Below are 26567 nucleotides of genomic sequence, written 5' to 3' on the forward strand. Positions count from 1 at the left end.
GCACTTGCTGTAGGGGGAGCTGAGCGAGTCCGCTATCGGCTGCGGTGCTCTGTTCCTCATCTGCGCCGGCAGCTCTGTAGCGGTGGTGGTGGGAATTAGCTGGCTATAACGACCCCGAGGATTTCCCGCCACTCCCGGTGCCATCTTGTTGTCCCTATTGGGGGCTGAGGAGCGTGTCTGCGCACCGCAGTGAGACTGTGTCAGCCTCTCCTGCACAGCGCTGCATCCCTGCTGCTGCCTCATACCCACTAACTTCAGGGGCACACCGGAGGAAGTTCCAAGTCATGCTAACACCCTGAAACGTGACACACATTATCCCTCACGTTTTGATAGCCCTCCCTGTAGCACCTGTGCCCCCCTGGGTCCCATATTTGAAAAACCACAGGAACTCTTTGGCTGTTCAGAGATAAGACAGTCTCATTAAAAACGATTTCTATGTGACATCAGTGCACTGTTCCACTGCTGATTCGTATACATTGAGACTGGGAAGGTGCCCTGCAACTGCAAGACAGCTGTATAGTGAACACCTTGTGTACAAAACAAGAGCTGGTGCTAAATATAATATAATATATAATATATAATACACAGTACAGGCTCATCAGGTCACCAAGCGCCCTAACTGATCTAATAGCGACACCTAGTGCCCATGCTGAGTCCCAGCGCCGTGCACATTATGAAGATCGGACAGATATCCTCCTCTTTTGTTCAAGCTATGTTCAAAACAACCTAAACCTGCATGAACGAGCGGTGATTCTAGAAGCAAACATCTTTAAGCCGGAGTGATTATAATGGTGAAGACAAGTAAAGAACGTTCCAGAAGTTTAACTCCAGCCCTCTGCCAAGGAAAACAGGGAGAGATGGAGAAGTTCCTCAAGCATAAAACAACAACCAAAGCTACACTTAAAAACTCTATTCTGAATACTGGCACTGAGGATATGGTGGAGGACTCTGATTCCAGCAAGGTGGCGTCTGAGGGCCACCTCTGCCACTCTGACTCAGGGAAACTCTCCAGATCATTTCTCAGCAAGTCACTGTCACAGGCAATGAAACCCTTAATAGATGAAATCGCTGGCATGAGGGCTGATCTCTCTCAAATAGGAAACAGAGTTGACTCGCTGGAAAATGCTCATTCCACTATTGTCAATCAATCAAATTCGATGAAGGACCACTTGGAATTCCACAGACATCAGCTAAACAATGCGGCTCTAGCGCTGGAGGACCAGGAGAACCGGAGCCGGAGAAAGAACATTAGAATTAAGGACTTGCCCGAAAGTGTGTCCCAGGAGGTACTTGTGAAAGCTACTAAGGAGATTTTTGCTTTGTTGATACCACAGGAAAAAAGCGATCAAATCATTATCGAAAGGGTCCATAGGTCACTAAGACCTAAACCCAGGCCCACAGACCCACCGAGAGATGTCATCTGTGGATTGGTAAACTATTTAGATACTGCTGCCTTAATGACTGCTTCCAGAGATAAAAATCTCTCTGCTATGAAGGTTCTCCCATACAGATTTTCCAAGATTTGGCTCCATCCACCCTGTTAAAACGCAGGGTTTTGAAACCACTGCTTGACACTCTGCGTTCCAAAAAAATCCTCTATAGGTGGCTTTTCCCCTTTGGCCTGGCAATCCATGGAGGCGGGAAACAGATCATCGTCAGAAGTCCTGATGACCTCCCTAGAGTGTGGGAGGCCTTTGATCTTGCTCCTGTGGAGGTCCCCTCCTGGCTTCCCATGGACATGGATCCACATTCGCCGTCCCCCTTGAGATCTATTTCCGGAGAACATGGTGACTGGACTCCGGTTAAGAGAGGGGCCTCTCCCAGACAGGGAAAATCGGGAAATAAGAAGAAGCCCCCTGTGAGCCTCTCACTCTCTACACCATTGTTCTGATCTTCATTTAGGCCACTTAGGTCTTCTACCGTTATGGTTATCTATATTAACAGTTATATAATGTTTTTAGATGTTAGTAAATTACTCTTTATATCTGACAGATTGCCGCTCGAGCATGAGATGGCACCCACCCTATCTGCAATGGGAGGACTCCCTGGCCCCCGCCTCTGCGGCAGATGGGCAGTTTGTTTGTATGTGGTTGTCCCCCTTTCTTTCCCCCACTTGGTTTATGTTCCCTTGTTCCATTGGTTTTGGTGCAGATACAGCACTTATATAGAACACCTCGAGCCAATCCACCCACCCAGACATGGCTAAATGTGACTCCCCGGCCAACATAGTTTTGGCCTCTTACAATGTGAAAGGCATATGATCACCAAATAAAAGAAGTCAAATCTTGAGACTCCTGCACTCCAAAAAGACTAATATAGCCTTCCTACAGGAAACACACTTTAAACAAAACAGAGTCCCTGATATGTCTAGATCTTACTTCCCTCACTGGTTTCATAGCACAGGTACTTCTGCTTCCAGAGGTGTCAGCATAATCATAGGTAAAAATGTACCTTTTACACTAAAGGACTCTCTATTAGACTCGGGGGGGGGGGGGAGATTTCTTATTCTTAAAGGTCTCATTGCTAATACAAAAGTAACTTTATGTAACCTCTATGCTCCAAACTGTGATCAGGTAAACTGGCTATGTAAAACTTTACAAACTCTGAAACTATTCTCTGATGGGGTAACGGTGGTTGGGGGTGACTTTAACCTACCTCTCAATCCGTTCTTGGACACATCGTCTGGGAAAACTCACTTAGCCCAAAAAGCCCTAAGAAAGTTACACCTTTCCCTACAATCACTAAACTTAATTGATGCATGGAGGACTCTACACCCCGCAGATAGAAATTATACCTTTTACTCACCCCCCCATAACACATACCATAGAATTGACTACCTCCTTACCCCAATGTCTTACCTCAAATCCATTAAATCTGCTACAATTGATAATATAACTCTGTCTGATCATGCCCCCATCTTTCTAGAAATGAGCATTTCTTCCCTGCTCAGGCGGACAATGACTTGGTCCTTAAACGAAACTTTGTTAGACTCTGTTACCCATACAACTAAACTATCAGATGCCCTTAATCACTTTTTCCAGGAAAATTCCAATTCAGGTCCTCCTACCGCTACTATATGGGAAACACACAAAGCCGTTATGAGGGGCGAATTCATAGCTCTAGGCTCATTCGTCAAAAAAGAAAGATCAAAACAAACAATCTCAATAATACAACAGATTAACACCCTCGAAAAACTCCATAAAAAATCCCAAAGTAAATTAATACAGAACGAGTTATCGGACTTGAGGGGGGCGCTGAAAAATCTTCTTAATATACACTCAGCTAAAATCTACATGAGGTGCCAACAAAAATTCTACGTACATGGGAATAGGGGTAGTAAATTAATGACCTCACTACTTAAAAAACGCAATGAACGGAAGTTTGTAAACGGCATCCTATCAACTGACAAGTCATTTAAACATAAAACTTCTGATATTGCAGAGGAGTTTAGGTCTTTTTATGAAAACCTATACAACTTACCCACTGCGCCACAATTGGAGATCCCTCCGATATTCTCACCAAAATAAGAGATTTTCTCGCACCCCTTAGGCTCCCTAAAATCTCAGTAGGAGGACACAGGAAGTTAATAGCGCCCATCTCTTTGAAAGAGATACTGGACACGTTAGCATCGATTCCCAATGGGAAGGCCCCAAGCCATGATGGACTGCCTATCATTTATTATAAAAAATGTATCAACAACTTCTCCCTCATATAGTTTCTTTGTTCAACTCTCTTTTAGAAGGTCATCCCTTGCCTAGGCAGTCTCTGGAGGCCTTTATCTCCGTAATCTCTAAAGAAGGTAAGGACCCCACAGTCTGTTCTAATTACAGACCTATTTCCCTTATTAACTCCGATATTAAACTCTGAGCCAAAATCCTAGCAAATAGACTGAGCGCCTTCTTACCTAAACTGATCCATACAGACCAGGTGGGATTCGTGAAGGGAAGAGAAGGAAAAGAAAACTCAACTAAAATTATTCAGTCTATAACCTTTGATAGGAGCGGAGGGATCCCCTTGGTCCTCTTATCAACAGATGCTGAGAAAGCATTTGACAGGGTGAGCTGGTGCTTCATGGAACAAGCTTTGATGAAGTTTGGCTTTCCACCGCAACTCATCGGCGCAATCTTCTCCCTTTACTCGCAACCTACGGCTAAGGTACAAATAAACAACACCCTGTCGGATAGCTTTAATATACACAACGGCACGAGACAGGGATGCCCATTGTCCCCGTCTCTGTTTGTTCTGGTCATAGAAACATTAATTCAAAAAATAAGACAGGAATCATTGATCAGAGGCCTGAGGATTGGCACATTAGAGCTAAAAACTTTGGCCTTTGCAGATGACCTGCTCTTTTTGATCACCAACCCTGCTCAGGCCTTTCCAGTAATTCTAGACACTTTACTGCAATTTGGGCAACTTTCCAATTTTAAAATTAACACTACAAAATCTATAGCTTTAAACATTTCTCTTCCCCACTCACACCTTGCTGCGTTGCACCCTCTATGTCCCTTCTCTTGGGCTACGCAATCTATAAAATATCTAGGTATAGATATCACAAAGAACCCTAGCCACCTTTTTCATGCAAACTATTCTGCTCTAACCAAAAAGGTGCAAGGTTTGTTGAGAACATACAATCTGCCCACACTGTCATGGCTGGGACGTATTAACGTCTTTAAGACGTATATTATGCCAATTATCTTATACACATTGAACATGGTCCCTATTAGCGTCCCACAAACTTACTTTAAAAATCTAAAATCCTTAATAGCCAAATTTATTTGGAGGCAGAAACCAGCTAGAATAACGTATAGATTTCTTTCTTGCTCAACCCTGGCTGGCGGTTTACGATTGCCTGACTCGGCCCTGTATTTCCAAGCAGTCCACATATGTAGATGGCTAAAGATCGTGGCTGGCTATGAGGAGGGTGTCCAGGATAATATTGACTTAGCGCTGTTGGGACCAAGGGGATTGCCTTGTGTCTGGTCACTGGCTAAGGCCCCTAATGAATCCAGACTGGATGAGGTATCTCTAACAACGCTTAAGGTCAGACACCTGTTAAACAGAGAACTTCCTTTGGATACCTTCCCCTCTATGCTTGCTCCGATCTGCTCTATACCATATCTCTTAGACCCGGGTTATAGAGACCCTTACAGACTGTGGTCCTCTCTTCCCAAGGAACCACTGAAGAACTTCTATAACGATAGAATACTATACAGAGGTTCCTGGCCCCCAAATTCCTTAACGCAACCCAAAAATTTTTTGCAAATACAGCATATCAAACGTACGCTCCTTAATTTCAAAAAGAAGTTCCCCCACATCTCTAATGGCTAGACATAATGTCTAAAATCCAAAACTGTATATTACAGTATATGTACCTGCGCTAAACCTTATAAGGAAACTATAGTACACAAACACGATGGGTAATTACCTTTTAGGTGGATAAACAGTAGTAAGTCCGTCTAGGGCACATATACCAAGACTGAAGTAGCCGGTGTGCAGGGACTTGCGGGTAGAGAAACAGTAGTGAATTCGTCTAGGATACGTATAACAGGACTGAAATAGTCGGTGTACAGGGACTAGAGTAGGGGAACAATAGCAATGTCACAATAAATATGTAAATAAAATCTCACGTAAAAAAACTAACACCCCGGACAGTGCACAACCTCACATAGATAATGCGTGTATATATGGACTTACGAGCAGTGCCTCAGATGTATAGTAGAGATCAAGTACCTGTCATATAGTAGGCCTCGGGGAGGAAGTAAGATAAAATGGCACTAAAAGAAGTCCGCAACTTGTTGGTGGTAATAGCACATGGAAGCGTTGCACTTAGCTCAATTGAGCATTATAGCGTTATAGTTAGAGGCGTAGTACTTAGCTCAGTTAGGCGTTGTAGTTGAAATGTCCTCAGGCGGCTAGTGCGGGCGCCGTCCCGGCCGGTGACGAGCGCTCGCGCGGCCTGTGTGAAGTCCTGTATGATGCTGTGCAGGACCTGCGGTGACGTTCGGGTCACGTGCTAAGGAGTCACGTGGTGCCCTGGATTATGCTACGGTGCGTTGTGGGAGCCAAACCAACGCGTTTCGGAAAAAACTTCGGTTTACTTCATCAGGGTAATTACCTATCGTGTTTGTGTACCATAGTTTCCTTATAAGGTTTAGCGCAGGTACATTGTTGTGAATTCTGTGGCTGAATTCACTCCTGTGGTCACAAGTGGTACTGCAGCTTCTGAGCTTCCTCCCTCAGGTGTTCTGGTGAGCTCGTTAACTGCTTCATTACTTAACTCCGCCTGATGCTGCTATCCTTGCTCCTTGTCAATGTTTCAGTGTTGGATCTGAGCTTCTCCTGATTGTTCCTGTGACCTGCTGCTCTGTATAGCTAAGTGCTTTTTGCTTTTTTGTTGCTTTTTTTCTGTCCAGCTTGTCTTTTGTTTTGCTGGAAGCTCTGAGACGCAAAGGGTGTACCGCCGTGCCTTTAGTTCGGCACGGTGGGTTTTTTTTTGCCCCCTTTGCGTGGTTTTGCTTTAGGGTTTTTTGTAGACTGCAAAGTTCGCTTTACTGTCCTCGCTCTGTCCTAGAATATCGGGCCCCACTTTGCTGAATCTATTTCATCCCTACGTTTTGTCTTTTCATCTTACTCACAGTCATTATATGTGGGGGGCTGCCTTTTCCTTTGGGGAATTTCTCTGGGGCAAGTCAGGCCTATTTTTCTATCTTCAGGCTAGCTAGTTTCTTAGGCTGTGCCGAGTTGCCTAGGTAGTTGTTAGGCGCAATCCACAGCCGCTTTTAGTTGTGTTTAGGATAGGATCAGGTGTGCAGTCTACAGAGTTTCCACGTCTCAGAGCTCGTTCTTGTATTTTTGGGTATTTGTCAGATCACTGTGTGCGCTCTGATTGCTAAGCACACTGTGTTTCTGGATTGCCTTCATAACACCTGTCATTAGCAAACATAACAGTACAAGGAGCCCAAACTAATGATTCTCAATAGAGGGAAAGAAAAAGTTCTGACATCATTTTTTTTTTTTTTTTTTCTGCTCTGTGTTCACTTTTTTTTTTTTCCCCTAGACATTTGGGTGATTCTGGACACAGGTGTGGACATGGATATTCAGGGTCTGTGCTCTTCAATGGATAATCTCGTTATAAATGTACAAAAAATTCATGATACTATTGATCAGAAATCTATGTTAGAACCAAGAATTCCTATTCCTGATTTGTTTTTTGGAGATAGAACTAAGTTTCTAAGTTTCAAAAATAATTGTAAGCTATTTCTGGCCTTGAAACCTCATTCTTCTGGTAATCCTATTCAACAGGTTTTGATTATTATTTCTTTTTTGCGCGGCGACCCTCAAGACTGGGCATTTTCTCTTGCGCCAGGAGACCCTGCATTGAGTAGTGTCGATGCGTTTTTCCTGGCGCTCGGATTGCTGTACGATGAGCCTAATTCAGTGGATCAGGCTGAGAAATATTTGCTGGCTTTGTGCCAGGGTCAGGATGATATAGAAGTATATTGTCAGAAATTTAGGAAATGGTCAGTACTCACTCAGTGGAATGAATCTGCGCTGGCAGCTTTGTTCAGAAAGGGTCTCTCTGAGGCTCTTAAGGATGTCATGGTGGGATTTCCTATGCCTGCTGGTTTGAATGAGTCTTTGTCTTTGGCCATTCAGATCGGTCGACGCTTGCGCGAGTGTAAATCTGTGCACCATTTGGCGGTACTGCCTGAGGTTAAACCTGAGCCTATGCAGTGCGATAGGACTATGACTAGAGTTGAACGGCAGGAATACAGACGTCTGAATGGTCTGTGTTTCTACTGTGGTGATTCCACTCATGCTATTTCTGATTGTCCTAAGCGCACTAAGCGGTCCGCTAGGTCTGCCGTCATTGGTACTGTACAGTCCAAATTCCTTCTGTCCATTACCTTGATATGCTCTTTGTCGTCGTTTTCTGTCATGGCGTTTGTGGATTCGGGCGCTGCCCTGAATCTGATGGATTTGGATTATGCTAAACGTTGTGGGTTTTTCTTGGAGCCTTTGCGGTGTCCTATTCCATTGAGAGGAATTGATGCTACACCTTTGGCCAAGAATAAACCTCAATACTGGGCCCAGCTGACCATGTGCATGGCTCCTGCACATCAGGAAGTTATTCGCTTTCTGGTGTTGCATAATCTGCATGATGTGGTCGTGTTGGGGTTGCCATGGCTACAAACCCATAATCCAGTATTGGATTGGAATTCCATGTCGGTATCCAGCTGGGGTTGTCAGGGGGTACATGGTGATGTTCCATTTTTGTCGATTTCGTCATCCACCCCTTCTGAGGTCCCAGAGTTCTTGTCTGATTATCAGGATGTATTTGAAGAGCCCAAGTCCGATGCTCTACCTCCGCATAGGGATTGTTGTTGTGAATTCTGTGGCTGAGTTCACTTCTGTGGTCACAAGTGGTATTGCAGTCTCTGGGCTTCCTCCCTCAGGTGTTTTGGTGAGCTCGTTGGCTGCCTTGCTATTTAGCTCCACCTGAGTCTGTCTTCCTTGCTCCTTGTCAATGTTCCAGTGTTGGATCTGAGCTACTGCATCTTTCCTTGGGCCTGCTGCTCTGCTAGATAAGTGCTTCTAGTTTGTTTTCTGTTTTTTCTGTCCAGCTTGCTATTAACTTTTGCTGGAAGCTCTGAGAAGCAAAGGGGTGCACCGCCGTGCTGTTAGTTCGGCACGGTGGGTCTTTTTGCCCCTTTGCGTGGTTTTCGTTTTAGGGTTTTTTGTAGACTGCATAGTTCTCTTTGCTATCCTCGCTCTGTCTAGAATATCGGGCCTCACTTTGCTGAATCTATTTCATTCCTACGTTTGTCTTTTCATCTTGCTAACAGTCATTATATGTGGGGGGCTGCCTATTCCTTTGGGGTATTTCTCTGAGGTAAGTCAGGCTTGTATTTCTATCTTCAGGCTAGTCAGCTCCTCAGGCAGTGCCGAGTTGCATAGGTAGTGATAGGCGCAATCCACTGCTGCTTACAGTTGTGTGAGGATAGATCAGGTACTGCAGTCTACAGAGATTCCACATCTCAGAGCTCGTCCTATTGTTTTTGGTTATTGCCAGATCTCTGTATGTGCGCTGATTACTGCACGCTGTGTTGCCTGATTGCCAGCCATAACAGTACAAGGAGCCACACCAATGATTCTCAATAGAGGGAAAAAAGAAATCCTGACATCATTTTTTTTTCTTAGCTCTGTCTTCAGTCTTTTTTTTCCCCTAGACATTAGAGTGCTTCAGGACACAGCTGTGGACATGGATATTCAGGCTCTGTGCTCCTCAATGGATAATCTCGTTGTAAATGTACAAAAGATTCAAGATACTATTGATCAGAAATCGATGCTAGAACCAAGAATTCCGATTCCTGATTTGTTTTTTGGTGACAGAACTAAGTTCCTGAGCTTCAGAAATAATTGTAAGCTATTTTTGGCCTTGAAACCTCATTCTTCTGGTAATCCTATTCAACAGGTTTTGATTATTATTTCTTTTTTGCGCGGCGACCCACAGGACTGGGCGTTTTCTCTTGCGCCAGGAGATTCTGCATTAAGTAATGTTGATGCATTTTTCCAGGCGCTGGGATTGCTTTACGATGAGCCTAATTCAGTGGATCAGGCTGAGAAAAATCTGCTGGCTTTATGCCAGGGTCAGGATGATGTAGAAGTATATTGTCAGAAATTTAGGAAGTGGTCAGTACTCACTCTGTGGAATGAATCTGCACTAGCGGCTTTGTTCAGAAAGGGTCTCTCTGAAGCTCTTAGGGATGTAATGGTGGGATTTCCTATGCCTGCTGGTTTGAATGAGTCTATGTCCTTGGCCATTCAGATCGGTCGTCGCTTGCGCGAGCGTAAATCTGTGCACCATCTGGCGGTATTGTCTGAGAGTAAACCTGAGCCTATGCAGTGCGACAGGACTATGACTAAAGTAGAACGGCAAGAACACAGACGTCTGAACAGACTGTGTTTCTATTGTGGTGATTCTACTCATGCTATTTCTAATTGTCCTAAACGCACTAGGCGGTTCGATAGCTCTGCCGTTATTGGTACTGTACAGTCCAAATTCCTTTTGTCCATTACCTTAATGTGCTCTTTGTCATCGTATTCTGTCATGGCGTTTGTGGATTCAGGCGCTGCCCTGAATCTGATGGATTTGGATTATGCTAAACGTTGTGGATTTTTCTTGGAGCCTTTGCGGTGTCCTATTCCGTTGAGAGGAATTGATGCTACACCTTTGGCCAAGAATAAGCCTCAGTACTGGGCCCAGCTGACCATGTGCATGGCTCCTGCACATCAGGAAGTTATTCGCTTTCTGGTACTGCATAATTTGCATGATGTGGTCGTGTTGGGGTTGCCATGGCTACAAACCCATAATCCAGTATTGGATTGGAACTCTATGTCGGTAACCAGCTGGGGTTGTCAGGGAGTACATGGTGATGTTCCATTTTTGTCTATTTCGTCATCCATTCCTTCTGACATCCCAGAGTTCTTGTCGGACTTTCAGGATGTATTTGAAGAGTCCAAGTCTGATGCCCTACCTCCGCATAGGAATTGTGATTGTGCTATCGATTTGATTCCTGGTAGTAAATTCCCTAAGGGTCGTTTATTTAATTTGTCCGTACCTGAACACACCGCTATGCGCAGTTATGTGAAGGAGTCCCTGGAGAAGGGACATATTCGCCCATCGTCGTCACCATTGGGAGCAGGGTTCTTTTTTGTAGCCAAGAAGGATGGTTCGCTAAGACCGTGTATTGATTACCGCCTTCTTAATAAGATCACTGTTAAGTTTCAGTATCCCTTGCCATTGATTTCTGACTTGTTTGCTCGGATTAAGGGGGCTAGTTGGTTTACTAAGATTGATCTTCGTGGTGCGTATAATCTGGTGAGAATCAGGCAGGGAGATGAATGGAAAACGGCATTTAATACGCCCGAGGGTCATTTTGAGTATCTGGTGATGCCGTTCGGACTTGCCAATGCTCCATCTGTTTTTCAGTCTTTTATGCATGACATTTTCCGTGAGTATCTGGATAAATTCTTGATTGTTTACTTGGATGACATTTTGATCTTCTCAGATGATTGGGAGTCTCATGTGAAGCAAGTCAGAATGGTTTTCCAGGTACTGCGTGCTAATTCCTTGTTCGTGAAGGGATCAAAGTGTCTCTTCGGTGTGCAGAAAGTTTCATTTTTGGGGTTCATCTTTTCCCCTTCTACTATCGAGATGGATCCGGTTAAGGTTCAGGCCATTCAGGATTGGACTCAGCCGACATCTCTAAAAAGTCTGCAGAAATTCCTGGGCTTTGCTAATTTTTATCGTCGCTTCATCTGTAATTTTTCTAGCATTGCCAGACCATTGACCGATTTGACCAAGAAGGGTGCTGATTTGGTTAATTGGTCTTCTGCTGCCGTGGAAGCTTTTCAGGAGTTGAAGCGTCGTTTTTGCTGTGCCCCTGTGTTGTGTCAACCTGATGTTTCTCTTCCGTTCCAGGTCGAGGTTGATGCTTCTGAGATTGGTGCAGGGGCGGTTTTGTCACAGAGAGGTTCTGGTTGCTCAGTGTTCAAACCATGTGCTTTCTTTTCCAGGAAATTTTCTGCTGCTGAGCGTAATTATGATGTGGGCAACCGAGAGTTGCTGGCCATGAAGTGGGCATTCGAGGAGTGGCGTCATTGGCTTGAGGGTGCTAAGCATCGCGTGGTGGTTTTGACTGATCATAAGAACCTTACTTATCTTGAGTCTGCCAAGCGCTTGAATCCTAGACAGGCCCGTTGGTCGTTATTTTTTGCTCGTTTTGATTTTGTGATTTCATACCTTCCGGGCTCTAAAAATGTGAAGGCGGATGCTCTGTCTAGGAGTTTTGTGCCCGACTCTCCGGGGTTATCTGAGCCGGCGAGTATCCTCAAGGAAGGAGTCATTGTGTCTGCCATCTCCCCTGATTTGTGGAGAGTGTTGCAGAAATTTCAGGCTAATAAACCTGATCGTTGTCCGGCCGAGAAACTGTTCGTCCCTGATAGGTGGACTAGTAAAGTTATCTCTGAACTTCATTGTTCGGTGCTGGCCGGTCATCCAGGAATCTTTGGTACCAGGGAGTTGGTTGCTAGATCCTTCTGGTGGCCATCTCTGTCACGGGATGTGCGTGCTTTTGTGCAGTCCTGTGGAATTTGTGCTAGGGCTAAGCCCTGCTGTTCACGTGCCAGTGGGTTGCTTTTGCCCTTGCCGGTCCCGAAGAGGCCTTGGACACATATTTCGATAGATTTCATTTCTGACCTTCCCGTTTCTCAAAAAATGTCGGTCATTTGGGTGGTCTGTGATCGCTTTTCTAAAATGGTCCATCTGGTGCCCTTGGTTAAATTGCCTTCCTCCTCTGATTTGGTGCCTTTGTTCTTCCAGCATGTGGTTCGTTTGCATGGCATTCCTGAGAATATTGTTTCTGACAGAGGTTCCCAGTTTGTCTCGAGGTTCTGGCGAGCCTTTTGTGGTAGGATGGGCATTGACCTATCTTTCTCCTCGGCCTTCCATCCTCAGACTAATGGCCAGACCGAACGAACCAATCAGACCTTGGAAACATATCTGAGATGTTTTGTTTCCGCTGACCAGGATGATTGGGTGTCATTTTTGCCGTTGGCTGAGTTCGCCCTTAATAATCGGGCCAGCTCGGCTACCTTGGTCTCTCCATTTTTCTGCAATTCTGGGTTCCATCCTCGTTTCTCTTCAGGACAGGTTGAGTCTTCGGACTGTCCTGGTGTGGATTCTGTGGTGGACAGGTTGCAGCAGATCTGGACTCAGGTAGTGGACAATTTGACCTTGTCCCAGGAGAAGGCTCAGCTTTTCGCTAATCGCAGACGCCGTGTGGGACCCCGACTTCGTGTTGGGGATCTGGTTTGGTTATCTTCTCGTCATATTCCTATGAAGGTTTCCTCTCCTAAATTTAAACCTCGTTTTATTGGTCCGTATAGGATTTCTGAGATTCTCAATCCGGTGTCTTTTCGTCTGACCCTCCCAGACTCCTTTTCCATACATAATGTATTCCATAGGTCGCTGTTGAGGAGATACGTGGCACCTATGGTTCCATCTGTGGAGCCTCCTGCCCCTGTTTTGGTGGAGGGGGAATTGGAGTATATTGTGGAGAAGATTTTGGATTCTCGTGTCTCTAGACGGAAACTCCAGTATCTGGTCAAATGGAAGGGTTATGCTCAGGAAGATAATTCCTGGGTTTTTGCCTCTGATGTCCATGCCCCAGATCTTGTTCGTGCCTTTCATGTGGCTCATCCTGGTCGGCCTGGGGGTTCTGGTGAGGGTTCGGTGACCCCTCCTCAAGGAGGGGGTACTGTTGTGAATTCTGTGGCTGAGTTCACTTCTGTGGTCACAAGTGGTATTGCAGTCTCTGGGCTTCCTCCCTCAGGTGTTTTGGTGAGCTCGTTGGCTGCCTTGCTATTTAGCTCCACCTGAGTCTGTCTTCCTTGCTCCTTGTCAATGTTCCAGTGTTGGATCTGAGCTACTGCATCTTTCCTTGGGCCTGCTGCTCTGCTAGATAAGTGCTTCTAGTTTGTTTTCTGTTTTTTCTGTCCAGCTTGCTATTAACTTTTGCTGGAAGCTCTGAGAAGCAAAGGGGTGCACCGCCGTGCTGTTAGTTCGGCACGGTGGGTCTTTTTGCCCCTTTGCGTGGTTTTCGTTTTAGGGTTTTTTGTAGACTGCATAGTTCTCTTTGCTATCCTCGCTCTGTCTAGAATATCGGGCCTCACTTTGCTGAATCTATTTCATTCCTACGTTTGTCTTTTCATCTTGCTAACAGTCATTATATGTGGGGGGCTGCCTATTCCTTTGGGGTATTTCTCTGAGGTAAGTCAGGCTTGTATTTCTATCTTCAGGCTAGTCAGCTCCTCAGGCAGTGCCGAGTTGCATAGGTAGTGATAGGCGCAATCCACTGCTGCTTATAGTTGTGTGAGGATAGATCAGGTACTGCAGTCTACAGAGATTCCACGTCTCAGAGCTCGTCCTATTGTTTTTGGTTATTGCCAGATCTCTGTATGTGCGCTGATTACTGCACGCTGTGTTGCCTGATTGCCAGCCATAACAGATTGTGATTGTGCTATCAATTTGATTCCTGGTAGTAAATTCCCTAAAGGTTGATTATTTAATTTATCCGTGCCCGAACACGCCGCTATGCGCAGTTATGTGAAGGAATCCCTGGAGAAGGGACATATTCGCCCATCGTCATCACCACTGGGAGCAGGGTTCTTCTTTGTAGCCAAGAAGGATGGTTCGCTGAGACCGTGTATTGATTACCGCCTTCTTAATAAGATCACTGTTAAATTTCAGTATCCCTTGCCATTGTTATCTGACTTGTTTGCTCGGATTAAGGGGGCTAGTTGGTTCACTAAGATAGATCTTCGTGGTGCGTATAATCTGGTGAGAATCAGGCAAGGAGATGAATGGAAAACTGCATTCAATACGCCCGAGGGTCATTTTGAGTATCTAGTGATGCCGTTCGGACTTGCCAATGCTCCATCTGTGTTTCAGTCTTTTATGCATGACATCTTCCGTGAGTATCTGGATAAATTCCTGATTGTTTACTTGGATGACATTTTGATCTTCTCAGATGATTGGGAGTCTCATGTGAAGCAGGTCAGAATGGTTTTTCAGGTCCTGCGTGCTAACTCTTTGTTTGTGAAGGGATCAAAGTGTCTCTTCGGTGTGCAGAAAGTTTCATTTTTGGGGTTCATCTTTACCCCTTCTACTATCGAGATGGATCCAGTTAAGGTCCAAGCCATCCAGGATTGGATTCAGCCGACATCTCTGAAAAGTCTGCAAAAGTTCCTGGGCTTTGCTAATTTTTATCGTCGCTTCATCTGTAATTTTTCTAGCATTGCCAAACCATTGACCGATTTGACCAAGAAGGGTGCTGATTTGGTTAATTGGTCTTCTGCTGCTGTGGAAGCTTTTCAGGAGTTGAAGCGTCGTTTTTGTTCTGCCCCTGTGTTGTGTCAGCCAGATGTTTCTCTTCCGTTCCAGGTCGAGGTTGATGCTTCTGAGATTGGAGCAGGGGCGGTTTTGTCACAGAGAGGTTCTGATTGCTCAGTGATGAAACCATGTGCTTTCTTTTCCAGGAAGTTTTCGCCCGCTGAGCGTAATTATGATGTGGGCAATCGAGAGTTGCTGGCCATGAAGTGGGCATTCGAGGAGTGGCGTCATTGGCTTGAAGGAGCTAAGCATCGCGTGGTGGTATTGACTGATCATAAGAACTTGACTTATCTCGAGTCTGCCAAGCGCTTGAATCCTAGACAGGCCCGTTGGTCGTTATATTTTGCCCGCTTCGACTTTGTGATTTCGTACCTTCCGGGCTCTAAAAATGTGAAGGCGGATGCTCTGTCTAGGAGTTTTGTGCCCGACTCTCCGGGTTTATCTGAGCCAGCGGGTATCCTCAAGGAATGAGTCATTGTGTCTGCCATCTCCCCTGATTTGCGGCGGGTGCTGCAAACATTTCAGGCGAATAAACCTGATCGTTGTTCAGCAGAGAAACTGTTCGTCCCTGATAGGTGGACGAATAAACTTATCTCTGAACTTCATTGTTCGGTGTTGGCTGGTCATCCTGGAATCTTTGGTACCAGAGAGTTAGTGGCTAGATCCTTCTGGTGGCCATCTCTGTCACGGGATGTACGTACTTTTGTGCAGTCCTGTGGGATTTGTGCTAGGGCTAAGCCCTGCTTTTCTCGTGCCAGTGGGTTGCTTTTGCCGTTGCCGGTCCCAAAGAGGCCTTGGACACATATTTCGATGGATTTCATTTCTGACCTTCCCGTTTCTCAAAAGATGTCAGTCATTTGGGTGGTCTGTGATCGCTTTTCTAAAATGGTCCATCTGGTGCCCTTGGCTAAATTGCCTTCCTCCTCTGATTTGGTACCTTTGTTCTTTCAGCATGTGGTTCGGTTGCATGGCATTCCTGAGAATATTGTTTCTGACAGAGGTTCCCAGTTTGTTTCAAGGTTTTGGCGAGCCTTTTGTGGTAGGATGGGCATTGACCTATCCTTTTCCTCGGCTTTCCATCCTCAGACTAATGGCCAGACCGAACGAACCAATCAGACCTTGGAAACATATCTGAGATGTTTTGTTTCTGCAGACCAGGATGATTGGGTGTCCTTTTTGCCGTTGGCTGAGTTCGCCCTTAATAATCGGGCCAGCTCGGCTACCTTGGTTTCTCCATTTTTTTGCAATTCTGGGTTCCATCCTCGTTTCTCTTCAGGACAGGTTGAGTCTTCTGACTGTCCTGGTGTGGATTCTGTGGTGGATAGGTTGCAGCAGATCTGGACTCAGGTAGTGGACAATTTGATTTTGTCCCAGGAGAAAGCTCAACTTTTCGCTAATCGCAGACGCCGTGTGGGTCCCCGACTTCGTGTTGGGGATCTGGTTTGGTTATCTTCTCGTCATATTCCTATGAAGGTTTCCTCTCCTAAATTTAAACCTCGTTTTATTGGTCCGTATAGGATTTCTGAGGTTCTCAATCCTGTGTCTTTTCGTTTGACCCTCCCAGACTCCTTTTCCATACATAATGTATTCCATAGGTCGTTGTTGCGGAGATACGTGGCACCTATGGTTCCATCTGTTGAGCCTCCTGCCCCGGTTTTGGTGGAGGGGGAATTGGAGTATATTGTGGAGAAGATTTTGGATTCTCGTGTTTCTAGACGGAAACTCCAGTATCTGGTTAAATGGAAGGGTTATGCTCAGGAAGATAATTCCTGGGTTTTTGCCTCTGATGTTCATGCTTCCGATCTTGTTCGTGCCTTTCATGCGGCTCATCCTGGTCGGCCTGGGGGCTCTGGTGAGGGTTCGGTGACCCCTCCTCAAGGGGGGGTACTGTTGTGAATTCTGTGGCTGAATTCACTCCTGTGGTCACAAGTGGTACTGCAGCTTCTGAGCTTCCTCCCTCAGGTGTTCTGGTGAGCTCGTTAACTGCTTCATTACTTAACTCCGCCTGATGCTGCTATCCTTGCTCCTTGTCAATGTTTCAGTGTTGGATCTGAGCTTCTCCTGATTGTTCCTGTGACCTGCTGCTCTGTATAGCTAAGTGCTTTTTGCTTTTTTGTTGCTTTTTTTCTGTCCAGCTTGTCTTTTGTTTTGCTGGAAGCTCTGAGACGCAAAGGGTGTACCGCCGTGCCGTTAGTTCGGCACGGTGGGTTTTTTTTGCCCCCTTTGCGTGGTTTTGCTTTAGGGTTTTTTGTAGACTGCAAAGTTCGCTTTACTGTCCTCGCTCTGTCCTAGAATATCGGGCCCCACTTTGCTGAATCTATTTCATCCCTACGTTTTGTCTTTTCATCTTACTCACAGTCATTATATGTGGGGGGCTGCTTTTTCCTTTGGGGAATTTCTCTGGGGCAAGTCAGGCCTATTTTTCTATCTTCAGGCTAGCTAGTTTCTTAGGCTGTGCCGAGTTGCCTAGGTAGTTGTTAGGCGCAATCCACAGCCGCTTTTAGTTGTGTTTAGGATAGGATCAGGTGTGCAGTCTACAGAGTTTCCACGTCTCAGAGCTCGTTCTTGTATTTTTGGGTATTTGTCAGATCACTGTGTGCGCTCTGATCGCTAAGCACACTGTGTTTCTGGATTGCCTTCATAACACCTGTCATTAGCAAACATAACAGTACATATACTGTAATATACAGTTTTGTGTTTTATAGCCACCCCCCTTCTCCTCGGTGTGGTGAGGAGCAGTACCCGCAGCTACCTCTATCCATCCCACAAGCGCCGCTAGTGTATACACTACTGTATCTATAGTAATGTCTAAAATCCCCCACCCCGAAATAAAAAACGTCTCTTGGATTTACAGTGGGGCAAAGAAGTATTTAGTCAGTCAGCAATAGTGCAAGTTCCACCACTTAAAAAGATGAGAGGCGTCTGTAATTTACATCATAGGTAGACCTCAACTATGGGAGACAAACTAAGAAAAAAAAATCCAGAAAATCACATTGTCTCTGTTAGGACTGGCGGAACGCACCAAGACAGATGGTATAGATGCGTTCGCAGTCCGGGGTCCACCGTGCAGGTGAAAACCTGCTGCTAGCAATTAGCAGACTATATGGCGGTACACTAAAGTATACACGCGTGGGTTAACCTCACCCAGCGTGAAAGAAGCAATCCTGTTAAGGCACAGGACCGCGGTACCGCACCTAAAGCGCGAGCAAGTAGTCAGCGAACTCAACCCCAACAGGAATTGAAGTCCGATTAGACCCTTGCTGGCACAACACCGCAACTGGGTGTGTAAGGAAACTAAAGAGCAATATTAAGGCACAAGAGTGCATGCAGTGCCGCACTGACGAACGCCACTAACCACCCAGGCGTGGGTAAGGAAAGCACAGAGGAAGTGCACGGCGCCGTACTGGCGGTCACAGCAACTGGACGCTATAATGTGTGACTAGTGCTGTAGGATAAGTCGGGCGCTAGGTAGCTGCCATACACCTTCCGCGAACAGTCATTCAATAGGGTAGGGGTATCCAAGGACGACTTGCACTCACAACATACACACATTAGCAATTGTAAGACAATACTAGCGCATGGCCGTGCGGTCATGCGCAGTTTATATAGCTGCGGCACAGGAAGTGGCCACAGCACCTTTGCCCTTCCAAGACCTGCCAAGAGGACCAATGGAATGTGCTGCAGAGCCTGAGCACATGACCCTCGATCTCCAACGGGAGATCTTACCCTGGGCATGCTCAGTACGTGCAGACAAGGACTTAGTCCCAGAGAAGTCCGCTCGCTGCTGACCAGCACTGACTTTAATGGCAGAGACTGGAGAAGCAGCAGTAACTCTCAGAACAGAGTGAGAATGAGCAAGACGCTGGGACCGACGTCCTTGCTGAGCAGGCTCCACTGCGGCTGGACAAGAATGGGAGACCGCAGCGGAGGTGGCTCGAGATTCCCCCTGTGCAGAAGCGGGAACGCGACCCCTAACATTACCCCCCCTCCTAGCGCCCCCCCCTCCTTGGGCCTCGCTACGTTCGAAGGCAGCAATGAGCTGCGGAGCCCGAATGTGCTCAACAGGCTCCCAGGACCTGTCCTCGGGGCCATAACCCTTCCAGTCCACCAAATAAAATTTTTTACCACGCACCACATTGCACCCCAAAATAGCGTTCACCTCATAATCGTCCGTAGATGAACCCGATGTCCCAGCAGATGACTTGGAAAACTGGGACATATACACGGGTTTCAAGAGGGACACATGAAAGGTCTCGGTGATACCGAGGCGTGGCGGAAGGGCCAAACGATAGAACACAGGATTAACCTGCTCGAGGACCTTGAATGGACCCAAGTAGCGAGGACCAAATTTAGTGGACTCAACTCGCAGCCTGATGTTACGGGCGGAGAGCCACACCAAGTCGCCAGGAGCAAAGGTCGGAGCGGGGCGCCGATGAGCATCAGCGGAGGACCTCATTCTCTCCTTAGAGGCCCGAATGGCATCCTGAGTGCGGTCCCAAATATCCCGTGCCTCCACAGCCCAGTCTGCCACCCTGGAGTCGGCGGAAGACACGGGCATAGGCACAGGTACCCGTTGATGCTGACCATAGTTGAGGAGGAATGGGGTTTGTCCAGTGGAGTCGGCTACGGCGTTGTTCAGTGCAAACTCTGCCCATGATAGCAAGGATGCCCAGTCATCCTGCCTGGCTGAAACAAAATGTCGCAGGTATGTGACCAAGGTCTGGTTGGCCCTCTCTACCAACCCATTCGTCTCGGGATGATAAGCGGAAGAGAGATTCAACTCAATACTGAGAAGACGACAGAGCTCTCTCCAGAACCGAGACGCAAACTGGGGACCCCGGTCACTGACAATTTTGTCTGGCATACCATGTAGGCGGAAGATATGTCTAATGAACAACGCTGCCAAGGCCCGTGCAGAAGGTAACCGCGGCAGCGGCACCAAATGCACCATTTTTGAGAAATCATCGGTGATGACCCAAATGATGGTACAGCCGCGAGACTTGGGCAAACCCACAACAAAGTCCATCCCGACCATCTCCCAGGGCCTATCTGCCACCGGCAAGGGATAGAGCAAACCAGCTGGCCTTTGACACAGAGATTTATTTTTGGCGCAGGAGACACACGCCAGAACATAATCCCTGACATCCCGGACCATATGCGGCCACCAGTACGTCCTCGCCAGTAGCTCAGATGTCCTCTTTGTCCTAAAGTGTCCACCCACCCTGGACGAATGAGCCCAAGAGAGAACCTCCGGTCGCAAATTAATGGGCACAAAAGTCTTGCCCGGAGGCACAGACTCTAGCAAAACCGGCGCCACGGTTCTCAGGCTCTCGGAAGGGACAATAAGCCGAGGCTCCTCTTCCTCCTCCTCAGTTGACATAAGGGAGCGAGAGAGAGCGTCAGCACGGATATTCTTCTCCCCGGCAAGATAATGAAGGGAAAAGTGGAACCGGGAGAAGAACAGGGACCATCTGGCCTGGCGAGAATTTAGCCGCTGGGCTGTTTGCAAATAGACCAAATTTTTGTGGTCCGTGTAAACTTGGAAGGGAAACCGCGCACCTTCCAGAAGGTGTCTCCACTCCGAAAAGGCCAACTTCATTGCTAGCAACTCCCTGTCCCCGATGGAGTAGTTCCTCTCCGCTGGCGTGAAGGTCTTGGAGAAGAAGAAGCATGGATGCTTCCGACCTTGAGCATCCTTTTGGTAGAGGACTGCTCCAGCACCAACGGACGAGGCATCCACCTCCAGTAGGAATGGCTTATCCACATCGGGACGATGTAAGATGGGAGCACTAGCAAAGTGGGACTTAAAAAAAGTGAAGGCCTTGGAGACCTCTTCCGACCACAATTTGGGATCCGCTCCCTTCTTGGTGAGGGCTACCAAGGGAGCTACCAGAGTTGAGAAGTGGGGAATGAACTGGCGGTAATAGTTTATGAACCCCATAAAGCGCTGCACCGCTTTAAGAGAATGGGGCTCTTGCCAGTCCATCACAGCCTGTAGTTTGGCAGGATCCATAGCCAATCCCTGGGCGGAGATGATATAGCCCAGGAAAGGTAAGGACTCCTGCTCAAACACACACTTCTCCAACTTTGCGTAAAGAGAGTTTGCCCGTAGGAGGTCGAAGACTCTGCCAACATCTCTCCGGTGGGAGTCAATATCTGGAGAAAAGATGAGAATATCATCCAGATAGACTACAACCGAGGTGGAAAGCATATCCCGGAAGATGTCGTTGACAAAGTCTTGAAAAACGGCAGGTGCATTACAGAGCCCGAAGGGCATCACCAGATACTCATAGTGCCCATCTCTGGTGTTAAATGCCGTTTTCCACTCGTCCCCCTCACGGATGCGAATCAGGTTATAAGCACCCCGCAGATCTAGTTTAGTAAACACTCTAGCTCCCCGAAGCCTATCGAAAAGCTCAGATATCAACGACAAAGGGTACTTGTTCTTAACTGTCATAGCATTAAGACCCCTGTAGTCTATGCATGGACGTAGTTCTCCATTCTTCTTCTGCACGAAGAAGAACCCTGCCCCAGCAGGTGACACTGACTTCCTGATGAACCCTCTTGCCAGATTCTCTTATATGTACTGAGACATTGCCTCCGTTTCTGGGAGAGATAATGGATAGACTCGACCCCGGGGAGGCTCAGCACCAGGCAAGAGATCAATAGGACAGTCATAGGGGCGATGGGGCGGAAGAGTCTCTGCTGCCTTTTTGGAGAATACGTCTGCATAAGACCAATATTGCTTGGGGAGAGAGGAGAGATCTGTGGGTACCTCAGTAGTAGCAACCTGAACGCACTCTCGGTGACACCTACCCCCACATGATTCACCCCATCCCAGAATTCTGCCTGAGGACCACTCGATGTGAGGAGAGTGGTACCGTAGCCAAGGTATCCCCAACAGGACCTCATCAATACCCTCAGGAATGATGAGCAGAGAAATAATCTCCTGATGGGATGGCGACATGGACAGAGTAACAGGGATGGTCTGATGTGTTATCTGTGCGGGGAGTGTCGGGGACGAGCCTTGAGTCAGTGCCAACAGTTGGAGCGCCGTGTCATGGGTGACACGAGGTCCTAGAAAGACCTGTTTCAGAGTGCTCAGGCATAACGGAGCACTCTGCACCACATGATCGCCACGCTCCCACAGCGGCGTAGCCCACTGCAACGCCCTGTCCGACAATAAGGAAATTATAAAGCCCACCTTAGCCCGCTCTGTAGGGAAACGAGAAGCCAGAAGCTCGAGATGTATTGAGCACTGACTCACGAAACCCCTACAGGACTTACTGTCACCAGAAAATTTCTCTGGTAGCGGGAGGCGAGATAGCGTCAAGGTAGCTGCAGCCACACTTGCAGCCTGAACAGCGACAGCAGTAACATCCACAGCTGAGGTTGAATGCTCAAGAGCCGCCAACCTTCCCTCCAGCTGCTGGATGTACCGCTGTAAACGCTGGTCGTCCGCCATTTTACTAGCCAGACCCTGGCGCTAGTATTCTGTTAGGACTGGCGGAACGCACCAAGACAGATGGTATAGATGCGTTCGCAGTCCGGGGTCCACCGTGCAGGTGAAAACCTGCTGCTAGCAATTAGCAGACTATATGGCGGTACACTAAAGTATACACGCGTGGGTTAACCTCACCCAGCGTGAAAGAAGCAATCCTGTTAAGGCACAGGACCGCGGTACCGCACCTAAAGAGCGAGCAAGTAGTCAGCGAACTCAACCCCAACAGGAATTGAAGTCCGATTAGACCCTTGCTGGCACAACACCGCAACTGGGTGTGTAAGGAAACTAAAGAGCAATATTAAGGCACAAGAGTGCATGCAGTGCCGCACTGACGAACGCCACTAACCACCCAGGCGTGGGTAAGGAAAGCACAGAGGAAGTGCACGGCGCCGTACTGGCGGTCACAGCAACTGGACGCTATAATGTGTGACTAGTGCTGTAGGATAAGTCGGGCGCTAGGTAGCAGCCATACACCTTCCGCGAACAGTCATTCAATAGGGTAGGGGTATCCAAGGACGACTTGCACTCACAACATACACACATTAGCAATTGTAAGACAATACTAGCGCATGGCCGTGCGGTCATGCGCAGTTTATATAGCTGCAGCACAGGAAGTGGCCACAGCACCTTTGCCCTTCCAAGACCTGCCAAGAGGACCAATGGAATGTGCTGCAGAGCCTGAGCACATGACCCTCGATCTCCAATGGGAGATCTTACCCTGGGCATGCTCAGTACGTGAAGACAAGGACTTAGTCCCAGAGAAGTCCGCTCGCTGCTGACAAGCACTGACTTTAATGGCAGAGACTGGAGAAGCAGCAGTAACTCTCAGAACAGAGTGAGAATGAGCAAGACGCTGGGACCGACGTCTTTGCTGAGCAGGCTCCACTGCGGCTGGACAAGAATGGGAGACCGCAGCGGAGGTGGCTCGAGATTCCCCTTGTGCAGAAGCGGGAACTCGACCCCTAGCAGTCTGTTTTTTTAACATTTTATTTGCAAATTATGGTGGAAAATAAGTATTTGGTCAGAAACAAAATTTCATCTCAATACTTTGTAATATATCCTTTGTTGGCAATGACAGAGGTCAAACGTTTTCTCTAAGTCTTCACAAGGTTGCCACACACTGTTGTTGGTATGTTGGCCCATTCCTCCATGCAGATCTCCTCTAGAGCAGTGATGTTTTTGGCTTTTCGCTTGGCAACACGGACTTTCAACTCCCTCCAAAGGTTTTCTATAGGGTTGAGATCTGGAGACTGGCTAGGCCACTCCAGGACCTTGAAATGCTTCTTACGAAGCCACTACTTCGTTGCCCTAGCGGTGTGCTTTGGATCATTGTCATGTTGAAAGACCCAGCCATGTTTCATCTTCAATGCCCTTGCTGATGGAAAGAGGTTTGCACTCAAAATCTCACGATACATGGCCCCATTCATTCTTTCATGTACCCGGATCAGTCGTCCTGGCCCCTTTGCAGAGAAACAGCCCCAAAGCATGATGTTTCCACCACCATGCTTTACAGTAGGTATGGTGTTTGATGGATGCAACTCAGTATTCTTTTTCCTCCAAACATGACAAGTTGTGTTTCTACCAAACAGTTCCAGTTTGGTTTCATCAGACCATAGGACATTCTCCCAAAACTCCTCTGGATCATCCAAATGCTCTCTAGCAAACTTCAGACGGGCCCGGACATGTACTGGCTTAAGCAGTGGGACACATCTGGCTCTGCAGGATCTGAGTCCATGGTGGCGTAGTGTGTTACTTATGGTAGGCCTTGTTACATTGGTCCCAGCTCTCTGCAGTTCATTCACTAGGTCCCCCCGTGTGGTTCTGGGATTTTTGCTCACCGTTCTTGTGATCATTCTGACCCCACGGGGGGGGATTTTGCGTGGAGCCCCAGATCGAGGGAGATTATCAGTGGTCTTGTATGTCTTCCATTTTCTAATTATTGCTCCCACTGTTGATTTCTTCACTCCAAGCTGGTTGGCTATTGCAGATTCAGTCTTCCCAGCCTGGTGCAGGGCTACAATTTTGTTTCTGGTGTCCTTTGACAGCTCTTTGGTCTTCACCATAGTGCAGTTTGGAGTCAGACTGTTTGAGGGTGTGCACAGGTGTCTTTTTATACTGATAACAAGTTTAAACAGGGGCCATTACTACAGGTAATGAGTGGAGGAAAGAGGAGACTCTTAAAGAAGAAGTCTGTGAGAGCCAGAAATCTTGATTGTTTGTTTCTGACCAAATACTTATTTTCCACCATAATATGCAAAAAAAATGATAAAAAAAACAGACAATGTGATTTTCTGGATTTTTTTTTCTCAGTTTGTCTCCCATAGTTGAGGTCTACCTATGATGTAAATTACAGACGCCTCTCATCTTTTTAAGTGGTGGAACTTGCACTATTGCTGACTGACTAAATACTTTTTTGCCCCACTGTATGCCCAACTCAGTTCCACCAACATTCAAATGAAGCCTGCATTTATCCATTCCTAGGAAATGGAGTTGGGTGTTTCTTTTACAGAGACACAAATTTCATAAATTTTAGCTTTTGCACGGGGATTCTCCCGCTGCATATTACTCCAAGAAAACTCTTATAAAATTTTAACCAGGTGTCACTTAACTCCTGCCAAATTGTCTCATCTAGGCCTGACAGACTATAGCTCCTGTTGGCGCTGTCATGGCTCTCTGGGCCACCACACGCATATTTTCTGAGACTGCCCTAATTTGACAAAATTTTTTGGGGAAATTAATGGGTTCCTTAAGAAACTAAAATTAATTAAGACTAACTTGCAGGCCACTGAAGTCCTACTGTCCTGCCCATCTATCAATTTCAGACCTAAGAAACATAGACTTCTACCACTTTTAATAAGTGCCGCCAAACATCTAATCACATTACATTGGAAAGAGGTTTCCCCTCCAACATTAGCTGAGTGGATCTCCAAAGTTGACCATATCTCTAGGCTCAAGGAATTGTCCAGTTGGGAAATGAACAGTCATGATCTGTATGTAAAGGTTTGGGCCCCATGGAAGGAGTTACGAGCAAGCGGGACCATTTCATAATTTCATAATTGAATATTTGAATAATTCTTTAACTAATTTAATTAATTCGTTTTACTTCACTTTCACCTCTCAATGTATGCCCACAAATATTGTGAGCTGTGGCTGATTGTATTTTTGTATTTTTACAATATGCATTTGTCATTGAATATGTCTCAATGTACTGTACCATTACACGTTTAACTAGTTTAAATCCCCCCCTTATCCCTTTCCCTTTTTTTTTCCTTTGCCCTCTCTCCCCTTTTCCCTCTACCTCAACCCACCCACCCCTAAACCCTTATTCTGTTTTTCCCTTTCTCTCCACCCCTATACTGTTCCCACTCCCCATCTTTTACTAACGTAGTTGCTGGTATTTACACTATTGAATTTGATTACACATACTTATACTATGTTGTTATTTGTTCATCGCTTCTACGTTTATTCAAAAATAAAGAATTTACAAAAAAAAAAAGTTTTCACCACAGTTATCCAACCATGAAAAATGTTGTAATCAACCAAAAATGCTTGGTAAGATACATGTGAAGGCCAAAAAGCAAATGCAACAACAGCATGTTTGAAGAAACGGAGTGATTTGTTCATGTCTTTAATTTGCAAACTTGAACAGGTGTGCCAAAACAAACCTGCACAGTTACTGTAAATGTCTCAATTTAGTGAAATCATTTATTTCATGATTTTTTGCTAAGTAGATTACGTCCCCACATATGAATTCATAAAAGTGCCAGGAGATAGGAACATGCCATCAAAATGCTGCAACAGCCTACAATATAGTTTTTGGGTGTACATTTACCAGAATGGAATATTAAAACAGGTATGCAAAAAAAGAAGCATGTTTAATATTTTAACATTTTTTATATTAAGAACTATTCTCCCCTTCTTCCAAAACAAAAAGCAATAACTAAGAATTCTCTTTTGGTTGGTAGGTGCAGTATCAGAAAGAAAGATGAAGACAACGCTAGCAGAATTTCTGTGGCATGTATGGTTGTTAAATTGGACTAATAAAATTGGCGGCAAAGCGTTAAACTTCTGGGCATTTTTTAATTTTTTTATTACTCATCTCCA

Source organism: Ranitomeya imitator, chromosome 1 (assembly GCF_032444005.1).
Source record: "Ranitomeya imitator isolate aRanImi1 chromosome 1, aRanImi1.pri, whole genome shotgun sequence".
Classification (NCBI taxonomy): Eukaryota; Metazoa; Chordata; class Amphibia; order Anura; family Dendrobatidae; genus Ranitomeya; species Ranitomeya imitator.